The sequence below is a fragment of the Ranitomeya imitator genome, chromosome 1, assembly GCF_032444005.1.
Source record: "Ranitomeya imitator isolate aRanImi1 chromosome 1, aRanImi1.pri, whole genome shotgun sequence".
NCBI classification, from domain to species: Eukaryota; Metazoa; Chordata; class Amphibia; order Anura; family Dendrobatidae; genus Ranitomeya; species Ranitomeya imitator.
In genome coordinates this window covers 1,197,936,684-1,197,951,241 of record NC_091282.1, presented here as the reverse complement: position 1 = coordinate 1,197,951,241, position 14,558 = coordinate 1,197,936,684, and the positions used below count along the sequence as shown (strand labels likewise).

Below are 14,558 nucleotides of genomic sequence, written 5' to 3'. Positions count from 1 at the left end.
CCTTCCACTAGGCCTCCACTGACCACACCACTGCTGCCCGTGTACCCCTGGAACCAATTTAAAATTGCCTACAGCCATGTGTGATTATTTTAGGCCTTCGATGCCTGTCTGCGGTCACTCCTTCCACTAGGCCTCCACTGACCACACCACTGCTGCCCGTGTACCCCTGGAACCAATTTAAAATTGCCTACAGCCAGCCCAATTTTTTTATTTTAGGCCTTCGATGCCTGTCTGCGGTCCATTCTTTCAACTACTACTACACTGACCAGGGCACTGCTGCCCAAGTACCCCTGGAACCAATTTAAAATTGCCTACAGCCATGTGTTAATATTTTAGGCCTTCGATGCCTGTCTGTGGTCACTCCTTCCACTAGGCCTCCACTGACCACACCACTGCTGCCCGTGTACCCCTGGAACCAATTTAAAATTGCCTACAGCCATGTGTGATTATTTTAGGCCTTCGATGCCTGTCTGCGGTCACTCCTTCCACTAGGCCTCCACTGACCACACCACTGCTGCCCGTGTACCCCTGGAACCAATTTAAAATTGCCTACAGCCATGTGTGATTATTTTAGGCCTTCGATGCCTGTCTGCGGTCACTCCTTCCACTAGGCCTCCACTGACCACACCACTGCTGCCCGTGTAACCCTGGAACCAATTTAAAATTGCCTACAGCCATGTGTTATTATTTTAGGCCTTCGATGCCTGTCTGCGGTCACTCCTTCCACTAGGCCTCCACTGACCACACCACTGCTGCCCGTGTACCCCTGGAACCAATTTAAAATTGCCTACAGCCAGCCCAATTTTTTTATTTTAGGCCTTCGATGCCTGTCTGCGGTCCATTCTTTCAACTACTACTACACTGACCAGGGCACTGCTGCCCAAGTACCCCTGGAACCAATTTAAAATTGCCTACAGCCATGTGTTAATATTTTAGGCCTTCGATGCCTGTCTGTGGTCACTCCTTCCACTAGGCCTCCACTGACCACACCACTGCTGCCCGTGTACCCCTGGAACCAATTTAAAATTGCCTACAGCCATGTGTGATTATTTTAGGCCTTCGATGCCTGTCTGCGGTCACTCCTTCCACTAGGCCTCCACTGACCACACCACTGCTGCCCGTGTACCCCTGGAACCAATTTAAAATTGCCTACAGCCAGCCCAATTTTTTTATTTTAGGCCTTCGATGCCTGTCTGCGGTCCATTCTTTCAACTACTACTACACTGACCAGGGCACTGCTGCCCAAGTACCCCTGGAACCAATTTAAAATTGCCTACAGCCATGTGTTAATATTTTAGGCCTTCGATGCCTGTCTGTGGTCACTCCTTCCACTAGGCCTCCACTGACCACACCACTGCTGCCCGTGTACCCCTGGAACCAATTTAAAATTGCCTACAGCCATGTGTTAATATTTTAGGCCTTCGATGCCTGTCTGTGGTCACTCCTTCCACTAGGCCTCCACTGACCACACCACTGCTGCCCGTGTACCCCTGGAACCAATTTAAAATTGCCTACAGCCATGTGTGATTATTTTAGGCCTTCGATGCCTGTCTGCGGTCACTCCTTCCACTAGGCCTCCACTGACCTGTCTACTGCGGCCCGTGTACCCCTTGAACCAACCTAATAAAATATTTAAAAAATTAATTTGATTATAAAAAATAAGATCGTGTTGAGATCTCAAATGCAGACATTTTAACAATCAAAACAAACACACAACAAATATCTGGAACTGTACTACAAAGGTCCAACAGCTACAATTTCTTTCTCCTGCAAGAAGTTAACTGAAAGTTTTTTGGAGTTGTTAACACAGATATGGCATCCACCGAGTGTTGTCCTGTCGCGTCTCCTTTAAATTATTTCCAATAAGATGTTAAACTATTAATTTAATAAAATCAATAATTAAAAAAATAATTGAGTAAGTCAAAAGCACATTGCAAATAAACATTAATTACAAATCAAGAAGCATGGCGCGTCCGAGGGTGAGTAGATACCGAATAAGAATATAATCACCCTCGGGCGCGCAATGCTTATTTACAACAGCCTTCCTTCCTAAGAATCAGCCCTTCCGTGGTGTAGAGAGAGGTTGTTGTTACACTCCAAGGTGTTCCCCAGGTTGCCTTTCCTGAGCTTCGATCTTCCGGCTCTCGTTTAGTAGCTGTTGGAAACTACGCTGCATTAGGCCTACTAATTGTGTATGGGTGAAACAGTGGCGCATCTGCGGTCCCTCCTTCCACTAGGCCTCCACTGACCTGTCTACTGCGGCCCGTGTACCCCTTGAACCAACCTAATAAAATATTTAAAAAATTAATTTGATTATAAAAAATAAGATCGTGTTGAGATCTCAAATGCAGACATTTTAACAATCAAAACAAACACACAACAAATATCTGGAACTGTACTACAAAGGTCCAACAGCTACAATTTCTTTCTCCTGCAAGAAGTTAACTGAAAGTTTTTTGGAGTTGTTAACACAGATGTGGCATCCACCGAGTGTTGTCCTGTCGCGTCTCCTTTAAATTATTTCCAATAAGATGTTAAACTATTAATTTAATAAAATCAATAATTAAAAAAATAATTGAGTAAGTCAAAAGCACATTGCAAATAAACATTAATTACAAATCAAGAAGCATGGCGCGTCCGAGGGTGAGTAGATACCGAATAAGAATATAATCACCCTCGGACGCGCAATGCTTATTTACAACAGCCTTCCTTCCTAAGAATCAGCCCTTCCGTGGTGTAGAGAGAGGTTGTTGTTACACTCCAAGGTGTTCCCCAGGTTGCCTTTCCTGAGCTTCGATCTTCATGCTCTCGTTTAGTAGGTGTCGGAAAGTAGGCTGCATTAGGCCTAAAAAATGGGGAATGGGGTGGAGAGAGATGGTGTGTTACACTCCAAGGTGTTCTCCAGGTTTCCTCGCCATTGCTTCGATCTTCCGACTCTCGTTTAGTAGTTGTAGAAAACTACACTGCATTAGGCCTACAAAATGGGTATCGGGTGGAGAGAGATGGTGTGTTACACTCCAAGGTGTTCCCCAGGTTTCCTTGCCATTGCTTCGGTCTTCCGACTCTCGTTTAGTAGTTGTAGAAAAGTACACAGCATTAGGCCTACAAAATGGGTATGGGGTGGAGAGAGATGGTGTGTTACACTCCAAGGTGTTCCCCAGGTTGCCTTTCCTGAGCTTCTATCTTCAGGCTCTCATTAAATTGTGGTTAAATGGAACAACTGCATTTGGCGTACTAGTTGGTTTGGGGCCTACTATCGGTGTCTGCCACTCCTTGCTGTTCTCCTGGTTTCCTGTCCTGAAATTCCATTTTCAGCCTCTCGTTAAGTAGTTGTTAATGTTAGACTGCATTTGGCCTACTAGTTGGGTTGGGGCCTACTATCGGTGTCTGCCACTCCTTGCTGTTCTCCTCCACTGAACAAAGCTGTGCCGCCTGTTTACTACGGTTGCCAATTTTGAACTGCATTTCGACTACTTACTGATTTGGCCCTACTCTCTGTGTCAGCCTCTCATTCCAGTTGTCCTCCACTGCAATGCCCCCTGGTTATTCCTGTGTTACCAATTTTGAACTGCATTTAGCCCACTTTATTCTTTGGGCCTATATCTGTGTTTCCACTTCATCGTGCCCATTGCCCAGCCAGTGATAGATGAGTCTGCTGGTACATTGACCCATAACGCAACATTCCCCGTGCACGCTACACAACAACATTGTGACCCTGCTGAAAGTCAGGTTGCTCTTCCCGCATACCATACCACCTTACACGGGGACAAAGAGGAAGGTGCAGATGAAAGTGCAGGTTCCTTCATCAGGTGGGGGGAGGAATACTAGTTGGCGACGTCACTGGCACAGGGCCTCTCATAGTACGCAAAAGTGTTGCTGCCGGTGGGAGGCGCCCCCGCCGTGCAAACACACCGCTGTACTTTGAGGGGCCCTGTGCCAGTGCCAATGCCAACGAGTGGGCCCCCCCTGCTTGCTCAGGATCACAGCACTTGCAAAGTTGAAATACTTACCTCTCCCTGCTCCACTGCCGTGACGTGGTCCAGATTTACTGGGCCCACTAATTACTTGAACCAGCCCTACCCCCCACAACTTTAGCCAAATGACCCCCAATTTCAAATGCCTTCCAATTATTTTAAGGTAAATTACGCTTGACAAGCTTCATTAAGAAGAATGGATGGTTTTGACATTAAAATGGGCACTCTAGGTGTTTTCCTGGCCCCCACTCACTGCCGACTATGCTGCCCCATTGACTTGCATTGGGTTTCGTGTTTCGGTCGATCCCGACTTTACGTCATAATCGGCCGATTTCACTCGACCCGACTTTGGACATAGTCGGGTTTCGCAAAACCCGGCTCGACTCTAAAAAGGTCAAGGTCGCTCAACTCTAATTGTTACTATTGCCATAACCTTGGTGATTTAAAAACTTTACAAAAAAAAAAGAGAAAGACAATAAAATTGTTTTTAAACCAAAAAACTGTTTATTTATTTACAGATTCTCATAGTTTGGGGTGGAGATAGTAGCGGAGGGGCTGACAGGGCGGACCACGTCGAGAGTGGGGGACAGGACATCACGGGGAGGAACAGAAGTAGAATGGGTGGTGAAAACATGAGGTTGTGTAGAGAGTTGAGGTGCTGATGTGGTGTGTGGGAGGTATGAAGGTGTTGGTGGGATTGGGAACGGAGAAGTTAAAGGGGAAGAATGGAAGGGGGACGGTAAAAACTGGGAAAGACTAAGGGGGGAAGGAACAAATGACGAAGGAGTAGAATGGACGGGAGGAGGACGGACAGGAGGAGGACGGACGGGAGGATAGACGGTGGATTGAGAGGGGAAAGGTGTTGACACATGAAGGGTAGGTGGAGGGGCATGGGACATCGCCTGCGCTAGAGCAGTGTGGCAGCCTTGCATCACATGCATCTGCAGGTCAGGAGTTAGATTTTCCATGTGCCTGAGTACCGACTGAAAAAAACAGTGCCTTGGTGACTGATTTGCATCTGATTGCATCCTATCAAGACGACTGCTGAGTTCAAGTATGCTTTTGTTAAGCATATTGTACCCAGCAGACGTTTGCTCACTCAAAAGCTTGATGGCACTGTGAAAGGATGCATTCAGCTGCAAAAAGTCAGGCGCATAGCTCCTTTCCTGACCTCTCTGGCGCTGCCGTCCTGACCACAAAGTTGGTCTAGATGTTGTGGCAGAGGGGTGGGGTAAAGGGAACTCTAACTCATCACCTGCAGCTTCAAGTGACGAAGTCCGCCCTGCTGCTCCAGCGCTGGTGGATGAGGCTGAGGGATCAAACGAAAGGGAAGGTGCAGAAACAGAGGGGTTGACGTGGTCCCCGGTGGCGGACTCTTGAGGGATCGCTCCAGAGGGGTGCAACTCTGATGCAGGCTCCCGAGTGCTGCAGAAAGTGCTGTTAAAGAAGAAAAAAAAAATTAGTATCTGGATATTACAATTGCCCTTGCTGCAAAAAAAATTGAAGGTTACACATTTTTACAGTTTGACTGAAAATATGTGGTGTTGAATATTTACCTTCTGCTCAGCAGCGTCGACCGGAGGAACGACAGGGCTCTGGCATGTTTGTATCTGCTCCTGCGTCCTCTAGATCCACTCGGGGCCTGCATCTCCTTATTAAACTCCCTCTTGAAGCGATCCCTGAGTGACCGCCACCGCACGATAATCCTGTTACCTGGAAAGAAAAAGCAAAAATTGGTTACTATACACCACATTAAATCATGCCTAACATAAGGTTATGAAGTGTGAATACTTACGCGCTAGATCCTGGGCCCCAGCATCGAGTTCCTCCCAGTTATCCATAACAGCACTGCACACTTCCTCCCATAGCCGTCGGGTGATTAACTGGTCAGCATGGCGGCGGTCCGACATGTTCCACAGCGGCTCCCGACTTTGTACTGCTTCGATGAGGGTGTTCACATCTATGCCCTCCTCTTCGTCATCCTGTTCGGGAGCACGCTGTGAAGCCTAACAAAAAGATAAGAATAAAAAGGGAAAGATTACAACACATGAATTTTACATTTTACTAAACACCAAACCAAAAAGGAACTTACTCTTCGGCGACCGCCGCGATTATCATTCCGACGACTATGGGAGGTGCTTTGAGGAACTCTACGTCGAGCCCCGGATTGTGAAGACTAATTTAAAAAAAAAAATAAAATTAATAATGTTCTTTGATCGAGGCATATGTATTGTGTGCTGTGCTGAATGTTTGTGTTGGGTGTAGTGCATTGTATGTGAGGATCGGTCTGTTCAAAACTTACACTATGCGCTCCCGCTCCTTGTATTTCTCCACCCTGTCCGTCTCCTTCTGTTAGCCCCTCTGCTTCATATTCCTGTGAATACAGAATAAACACATAAAGGCTTAAAATACAATTGCCATTGTTGCACCAAAATAAAAAATTTATGAAGAAAAAAAATTAACACCTCAGTTTGCTGATGATGTGCTGGGGGGCTCTCAGAAGAAGACATTATGATCTTGCGTCTATCTTGGGTTGGTCGGTCCCTTGCTTGGGTCCTCTTGGTCCCTAGAATCTGTAAGCATAAAGGGAGTTCTAAGCTACTATACAAAAGGATAGATAGATAGATGCAGCTTTCAGGACTTTACACTTACATCTGTTTCCAAAACTTGGGGCTTGCGTATAGCTTGGGTCGGTCGGTCCCTTGCTTGGGTCCTCTTGGTCCCTAGAATCTGCAAGCATAAAGAGAGTTCTAAGCTACTATACAAAAGGATAGATGCAGCTGTAGGGACTTTACACTTACAACTTTAAAAAAAAAATGGGGAGCCTGCTTGTGTACGTCTTGGCTCAGTACCTACTACAGTACCTACAGTGCCAACTTATTTTTGATTTCCCCCACCACAAAAGAAAAAAAAAATTCTACCGTCAAACTTGATGCACAAGCTGCCAAACCCTCTACCTCCTGTTTCCCCACAAAAAAAACCCCCAAAAAATCCCTTTAAAACAACACCAAAACTACTTAGAACTTGATATGCGCAATGCGCATGCTGGTAAAACCCACCTAAACAAAGTTTAACCTTATAAAAAATGTTCCTCATTCGAAATTAAAATACCAATCCCCAAAATTGTTAATTATGATTACCCTACAGTTTGTATTTTCTAAAACCAGATAACATATTCTATAGCAAAGATTTGCATTACACATTTGTATATATAACCTTTACTGCATGTTTACCCAATATTACATTTATCTTGAAATGAGACTACTGACAGTTTTGTGAAATTTTTATTACTATATTTTTTTAAATTTTCTTTTTTTTAGGGTACAGTAGGAGCTACACTGCTCTTTATTTGAAATACAAGTATATTATGGAAAACAACAAAGATGCAGAACACATCACACATCATTTATACACACACACAAAACAAATTTTACACCACAGCTATTCAAAATACCAGCATAGTATGAAAAACATATAAACAGGGCAGGCAGGCACACGCACGCACGCACGCACGCACACACACACAGCCACCTTCTGTCTGTCCCTCGGCACTCTGCTTCTCTGCCCTGTGTAAGCACAGCGGCCGGAAAGCAGAGCGGTGACGTCACCGCTGTGCTCTGCTTTACGGCTGGCTGGCGCTCACAATGCAGAGAAGCACAGCACGGGGACAGACAGCGGAATTTACCTTTTTTTTTTTACTTTTACACTGGTAACCAGGGTAAACATCGGGTTACTAAGCGCGGCTCTGCAGTTAGTAACCCGATGTTTACTCTGGTTACCGGCATCGTTGGTCGCTGGAGAGCTGTCTGTGTGACAGCTCTCCAGCAACCAAACAGCGACGCTGCAGCGATCCGGATCGTTGTCGGTATCGCTGCAGCGTGTGACGGTACCTTTAGTAAATACATCAAAAATCAACATTAACCAATATGGCATTGACAAATGCACATGCAACCAACAAGATGCACACAAACATACCTGCAAGCAGAGTCATAACGCAAGCATAACACATGAACAGGCGTAATATTGACGAAGGCATAATAAGGTGCAGGCACATGAACACATACATACAAAAGCACACAGCAGTACAAAAATACACACACACACGGCCATCAGTCCTCCGGCTGGAGCTTGATGTCTTCACAGTGGCAGGCCTCGGGGTGGATCTGGACTGTAGCAGGGCACTGGCTGTTGCAGGACGACGGCAGGCCTCAGGTTGGATTCAGGTTTTAAAAGCTCTTGCTGTACTCAGTACGTCATACACAAATGCGCACACACACACACACACACACACACACACACACACACACACACACACACACACACACACACACACATGCACGCTGGATGTCAGTACTCACATGGCTGTCTCAGGCAGGGTCTGGCTGGCACGGCCTCTCTGGCTGGCTGGCAGGGCCTCTCTGGCTGGCTGGCAGGGCCTGGCTGGCAAGGTCTTGCTTGCAGGGTCTGGCAGTGTGTCTCTGGCTGGCAGGGCCTCTCTGGCTGGCAGGGCCTCTCTGGCTAGCTGGCAGGGCCTCTCTGGCTGGCTGGCAAGGTCTTGCTGGCAGGGTCTGGCTGGGTCTCTCTTGCATTGAAGGGTCTGTCTTGCTGGCTGGTACATTTGGGAATGACCTGTCCTCTTTATATAGTTTTTGGGTTGTCTGGGCAAAGTATCCACTTTTTGGAGCATGCTCAATCAAAAAAAGCGGATTGAGGCGACGGATCCGCCAAAAAGCGGATCGCGACGGATCCGTCACCCATAGGCGCCCATTCTAAAAAAAGGCGGACACGACGGATCCGCCGCGGTCCGCCTTTTCGGCGGCGCCAAAAAACGTTACAAAGTCCGTCAATGTCTAGACAACGTCCGCCAAATATCGACGGATCCGTCGCATGGCGGATGGAACGGACGGCCATCCGCCACAATCCGTCTCTAATGCAAGTCAATGGGAAAATAGCGGATCCGCCAAAAAAAAATGGCGGATCCGCCATTTCACGAAAATGGCGGTTTTTGACTGACGCCGAAAGACTGAAGTGTGAAAGAGGCCTTACAGAAGAAGAAGTAGTCAGGCTCCTTGCATCTTCTTGCCTGACCACTTGCCAAAGTGACCCCATTCTGTCACATCTCCTCCAGTCCCTTTCCCCAGCTGTCACCTCTCACCTAACAAAAATATTCAACCTTTCTCTCTCTTCTGGTATTTTTTCCTCCTCATTTAAGCATGTCATCATACATCCATTACTTAAAAAACCATCCCTCGACAAAAACTGTGCCGCTAACTATAGACCTGTCTCTAATCTTCCCTTCATCTCTAAACTCCTCGAACGCCTGGTCCACTCCCGTCTTACCCGCTATCTCTCAGATAACTCTCTTCTCGACCCTCTTCAATCTGGTTTCCGCTCTTTACACTCTACTGAAACTGCCCTCACTAAAGTCTTTAATGACCTACTAACAGCTAAATCTAATGGTCACTACTCCATGCTAATTCTCTTGGATCTCTCCACAGCATTTGATTCTGTGGATCATCAGCTCCTCCTCACTATGCTCCGCTCCATCGGCCTCAATGACACCGTTCTCTCCTGGTTCTCCTCCTATCTCTCTGACCGATCATTCACTGTATCTTTTGCTGGTTCCTCCTCCTCTCACCTTCCCCTTACTGTTGGGGTTCCTCAAGGATCAGTCCTAGGTCCCCTCCTCTTCTCTTTGTATACTGCCCCTATTGGACAAACAATCAGTAGATTTGGTTTCCAGTACCATCTCTATGCTGATGACACCCAATTATACACCTCTTCTTCTGTTATCACGCCGACCTTTTTAGAAAACACCAGTGATTGTCTTACCGCTGTCTCTAACATCATGTCCTCCCTCTATCTGAAACTGAACCTGTCAAAAACTAAACTCCTCGTGTTTTCTCCCTCTACTAACCTACCTTTGCCTGACATTGCCATCTCCGTGTGCGGTTCCACCATTACTCCCCACCAACATGCCCGCTGCCTTGGGGTCATACTTGATTCCGAGCTTTCATTCACCCCCCACATCCGATCACTGGCTCGCTCTTCTTATCTGCATCTCAAAAACATTTCTAGAATTCGCCCTTTTCTTAATTTTGACTCTGCAAAATCTCTTACTGTTTCACTTATTCATTCTCGTCTGGACTATTGTAACTCTCTACTAATCGGCCTCCCTCTTACCAAACTCTCCCCGCTCCAATCTGTCCTGAATGCTGCTGCCAGGATCGTATTCCTCGCCAATCGTTACACCGATGCCTCTACCCTGTGCCAGTCATTACACTGGCTACCCATCCACTCCAGAATCCAGTACAAAACTACTACCCTCATCCACAAAGCACTACATGGCTCAGCACCACCCTACATCTCCTCCCTGGTATCAGTCTACCACCCTACCCGTGCCCTCCGCTCCGCTAATGACCTCAGGTTAGCATCCTCAATAATCAGAACCTCCCACTCCCGTCTCCAAGACTTTACATGTGCTGCGCCAATTCTTTGGAATGCACTACCCAGGTTAATACGATTTAATCCCCACAGTTTTAAGCGTGCCCTAAAAACTCATTTGTTCAGATTGGCCTTCCGCCTCAACGCATTAGCCGAACTATGCCTGTGTGGCCCATTAAAAAACAAAACAAAAAAAAAACTTAAACCACAACCAGGTTCCTCGCATCATGTTCTCATATACTTTATGCAGTTAATAGCCCTCTGTGTCTGTACTGCTACATACTTAGGCAGTTAACCGGTTCATGCAGCTTTACATGAACACCCGAGCCTTACACTATAGCTGGTCCGACTAAAGCAATTGTTACCATCCACCTCTCGTGTCTCCCCTTTTCCTCATAGTTTGTAGCTTGCGAGCAGCAGGGCCCTCATTCCTCTTGGTATCTATTTTGAACTGTGATTTCTGTTATGCTGTAATGTCTATTGTCTGTACAAGTCCCCTCTATAATTTGTAAAGCGCTGCGGAATATGTTGGCGCTATATAAATAAAATTATTATTATTATTAAACTAGATGGTGGCCCGATTCTAACGCATCGGGTATTCTAGAATATGCATGTCCACGTAGTATATTGCCCAGTTACGTAGTATATTGCACAGGACGTAGTATACAGCACAGAGCCACGTAGTATATTGCCCAGTCACGTAGTATATTGCCCAGCCACGTATGTCACAGGTTAAAAAATAAAAAAGAAACATATACTCACCTTCCGAGGGAGCTCTTTTAGTCATGTCGCCTGTGTGCGGTGCACTCGGCAGCTTCTGGGTGACAGGATTGGTAGCGCAGGACCCTTGATGACGTCGCGGTCACATGACCGTGACGTCATGGCAGGTCCTTGTCGCATACCATCCTTGCCACCGGAACCTGCCGCTTGCATGGAGCGGTTACTGGAGCGTCGCGAGGAGCGGGAAAGGTGGCAGAAGAGTATATAATGATTTTTTGTTTTTTTATTATTTTTAACATTAGATCTTTTTACTATTGATGCTGCATAGGCAGCATCAATAGTAAAAAGTTGGGGACACACAGGGTTAATGGCAGCGTTAACGGAGCGCGTTACCCGCGGCATAACGTGGTCCGTTACCGCCGGCATTAACCCTGTGTGAGCGCTTACTCGAGGGGAGTATGGAGTGGGCGCTGGGCAGTGACTGTGGGGAGTAAGGAGCTGCCATTTTTCCACCGGACTGTGCCCATCGCTGATTGGTCGTGGCAAAATCAGCGACTTGGATTTCCATGACAGACAGAGGCTCCAACCAATGAATATCTGTGACAGAAAGACTGACGGAAGTGACCCTTAGACAATTATATAGTAGATGCCGCCTTGATAGGTGCAGCTCTAACTTACACAATATCTGTATCTGATCTGATTTGTATAGCGATGTTGCAGTATAGATGACGGCCAAATTTTCCATCTCTCCATAGAGTGAGGACCTTATCCCTCCTCGCTGTAATGAATGGATCCTTTTATTTGCTTCAGTTACTGTCCTTGCCTATTGAGTGATATGGATTGAAGCCGCTGACATTTCAGTTTTCACCACGTTACATTCCCCCCCCCTCGTCCCGTGATTACTCCTGCCATAACCGTTTACAACAGAGTTGGTGAAGTTATGGGATGTTTACACTGAGTTTTTATCGTGCATTTTCTGTGCCAAAATCCGAATGAAAACGGACCACATTTTGGGGAATTGTTTTAGTGAGAAATCCACATATTGTCCTGCCAACCATAAACTACGTCCGGTAACCACGTGTAGATTAACCCTAGTGCATGGAGAAATCAATGGATGAAGTTGATGGACAATAGACCATATTCTAGAAGTGATGCTCCTAGGGGAAAAATATGATGCATCATGGAAGTAATATGTGGTGGTGCTCAAAGCGCCTGTAGGCTGATAATAAAGGCTTATGTGCCTCCATGCTGCCACAAACATAACTTTAGTAATAGTAAGCACCCTACGACGACCTTCTAAATCCGCCGAGTGCTATCTGTGGCTGTGACGGATCGCGCTCGTACCTATGTTATTCTATGGGGCCTTGCACATGTCTGATTTTTTTTTTCCTTGGGATGAATGGTCCAAGAAACTTTTTTTTTTGGCTTTCTCCATCTCTGACCAAATCAGATCCCACTCTGATCACACTCTGATTAGCATAATCGGACAGATTTCTCAGATATGTCCAGCGTCGTTCTTCTCCTCTCCATGTCATTTGTGACTCTCAGCTCTCTCTATGCTCTGTGTGAGCAGGAAGTCTCTGTCACCATGTGAGTCTATGGGGCCTCGTTCTGATGCTTTAAAGGCTAAAGAGACTTCCTGACAGTCTGTGGAGCGTTAATGTCGCACAGAAGCAGAGAAGAATGGAGCTGGGCACCCAAGAGAGCTGTAGGGGAGGATATTAATCCGCTTGTCTTGTGTAACATCTGTGTTACTACGGAATGCTGGATGCAGAATGAGTTAACCGAGAATCCATCAGTGAGTCTGCCATGACAGTCTAAGACTATGTTCATAAGTTGCTTTTTTTTCTGCAGGAAAACCCTGCTCTCTTAGCAGCAAAGAAGCTGCTTAGAAAAAAACAGGTGTGGCTGAGTTTATTGCTGTGTTTTTGTTGCTTTTTTTTATCAGGCACACTTTTTTTCTCTTGTGCATGCTGATAAAGTTTAGTGCATACAAAGAAACATGATGCAAATTCCTGAGGTTTTTGCAGCAAAACCTGATACCTGCGTTTTACTATCGAGGGAGTTTACATCCACCTTATCGATCACTGACAGGCCATAAATATTTCACTGGAGGCAGTCAGGATAACTGGTGAGTTGGGCTGAGTGAGGGTGTGTTTCCACGTTCAGGAAACGCTGCGTGTTTCACGCTGCGTTGTGTCGCAGCGACAAACACGCAGCGTCCAGATGTTACAGCATAGTGGAGGGTATTTTATGAAATCCCGTCTCCACTATGCGTGGTAACACGCATCTGGCGGCCCTGCGACTCCAGACATGCGGCGCATCTTTTTAGATCGCAACATGTCCTTTTACCTTGCAGTGACTCTGCGCCGCCGCAAGGTAAAACACCGGGCCCTATGTGTGGGGTGCGATGATTCCGGATGTGTGCTATGAACACATCCAGCATCATCGCGTTTATGAAGGGGGCAGAGCGAGTTTTCCGCTCCGTCCAAAGTGCCGGCCATCCTGAACGTGGACACGTACCCTTACAATACCAGGTACTGCTGTAAAGCCTGAAGCTGCACCATCAAACACTACAAACGTATCCTAAGGAAAGACCTCAATGTTTTAATGTTACTTTTGGCATATTGATTATTCTTCATTAATATCAATGGGAGATACGTCTGTTTCCACACATCGCACAGGCTGCAATGGAGGGTATTTGTAAATCTGCTGCTCCACCTGTGAGGCTATGTGCACACGTTGCGGATTAGGCTTAGGAATTTCTGGGGCAGATTCTGTCTCTCCTGTCAGAAAACGCACCTGCGGATTTGTTGCCTTTTTTGTGCGTTTTTTCTGCGGTTTTCTAGCGGATTTGCTGCGTTTTTTAATCCTGCGGTTTTCTATAATGGAATGGGTACAAAAACGCTGCAGATTCAGTAGCAGGGAGGAGAGACAGTGAGGAGCTGTCAGTCAGGAGATGTGGATGGAGATTCAGTAGCATGGAGGAGAGACAGTGAGGAGCTGTCAGTCAGGAGATGTGGACAGATTCAGTAGCATGGAGGAGAGACAGTGAGGAGCTGTCAGTCAGGAGATGTGGACAGATTCAGTAGTATGGAGGAGAGACAGGAGCTGTCAGTCAGGAGATGTGGATGGAGATTCAGTAGCATAGAGGAGAGTCAATGAGGAGCTGTCAGTCTAAAGATGTGGACAGATTCAGTAGCATGGAAGAGAGACAGTGAGGAGCTGTCAGTCAGGAGATGTAGATGGAGATTCAGTAGCATGGAGGAGAGACAGAAGAGCTGTCAGTCAGGAGATGTGGACAGATTCAGTAGCATGGAGGAGAGACAGTGAGGAGCTGTCAGTCAGGAGATGTGGACAGATTCAGTAGCAGGGAGGAGAGACAGGAGCTGTCAGTCAGGAGATGTGGATGGAGATTCA

General features: G+C 46.6%; 1 protein-coding gene and 1 long non-coding RNA gene across 2 annotated transcripts in view; one reads left to right on the top strand and one right to left on the bottom strand.

Moving 5' to 3' along the window:
* Positions 1-14,558, top strand: part of NAT8L (N-acetyltransferase 8 like) — a 66,024-nt gene that overhangs the window by 18,532 nt on the left and 32,934 nt on the right. The gene's annotated exons all lie outside the window — the stretch shown is intronic.
* On the bottom strand, positions 5,966-7,490 carry LOC138657227 (uncharacterized). Its single transcript, XR_011317026.1, has 3 exons — positions 6,440-7,490; positions 6,277-6,348; positions 5,966-6,150 (listed from the first exon to the last, which is right to left on the bottom strand). It is a non-coding gene; the product is annotated as an uncharacterized lncRNA (long non-coding RNA).